The sequence below is a fragment of the Merops nubicus genome, unplaced genomic scaffold (genome assembly GCF_000691845.1).
Source record: "Merops nubicus isolate BGI_N331 unplaced genomic scaffold, ASM69184v1 scaffold22838, whole genome shotgun sequence".
NCBI lineage: Eukaryota > Metazoa > Chordata > Aves > Coraciiformes > Meropidae > Merops > Merops nubicus.
The window spans coordinates 74,401-75,428 of NW_008624529.1; positions in this window are offsets into that span (position 1 = coordinate 74,401).

Sequence of the window (1,028 nt, forward strand, 5' to 3'; positions counted from 1 at the left end):
AAAAAAAAAAAAAAAAAAAAAAAAAAAAAAAAAAAAAAAAAAAAAAAGAGGCCAGGCAGCTTAAGTATATGCTTTAGTCACTTAGTTCCAGAATGTTTTCGGATTAACAGGAAAAAAAAAGATAAAATAGCAAAAGTTGTATAAAAGAATAAAGAAGCTCATACCCAAATTCACAAAACTATTTTTTAAACCAAAGCACATTTGAACGAGTATGGAACCTCACTTGGCTCAGAAAAGTACTAATATATTTATCTCATTGTTTACATAAACTTTTACAGTTTCAGACCTCAACAGATCTAGGGGCCAGTCAAAATTAATCTTTGCTTTTTCCATTGGTTTGTCTCTGAAGGCTAGGCAGAGTTCCCCAGCTTGGGAGGGGAGATCTGTGTCCCAGCCTGCATTCCAGCACTGCCGGGGAGGGTGGGGAGAGGGAGGGCAGTTAGAAATATGGCATGTAGGGATTTTTTTGGTTTGTGATTTGATTTTTTTGGTTTTTTTTTGTCTTCAATCCATGAGAAATGTTGCTGGGAGGGAGACCCAGGCACTATTGCAGAGGCATTCCAGCCTATCTCTTCCTCAGAGGAGTCTGAGGGTTCCAAGACAGTAAAGAGATGTGAGAAGCTCTAGAGACAGAGGAGGCTATTGACGGAAGATGGTGGGAGCTGCTGTAGCCAGCACGCCTCCCTAACATCAGCCACGGGGAGCTGGGCTGAGCTCTTTTCCAGTCCTTTACTGCAAAACCTCCACAAGCAAATTCCTAGCAAAAAAAACCCCAATGCCCAGCTCTGTGCATTTTGGGGAGTTAGCAGGAGCCACAAAGATCACAGAAGACACCAAAGAGCTATTGATATGCAGCTTCTGTGAGGCTCTGTGGCTCCTGAGATGGCAGAGTGCGCACAGCTCTGAACGCCCCCCTGCGCCGGGCGGAGGCGGCTGCTCGCCCCGCGGTGGCTTGGGTAGCTGTAATGGTCTGGGGTGAGGGTGAGAGCCGGGCTGCTCCTCCCCTGCAGAGCTGGGCTGGGGTCTGA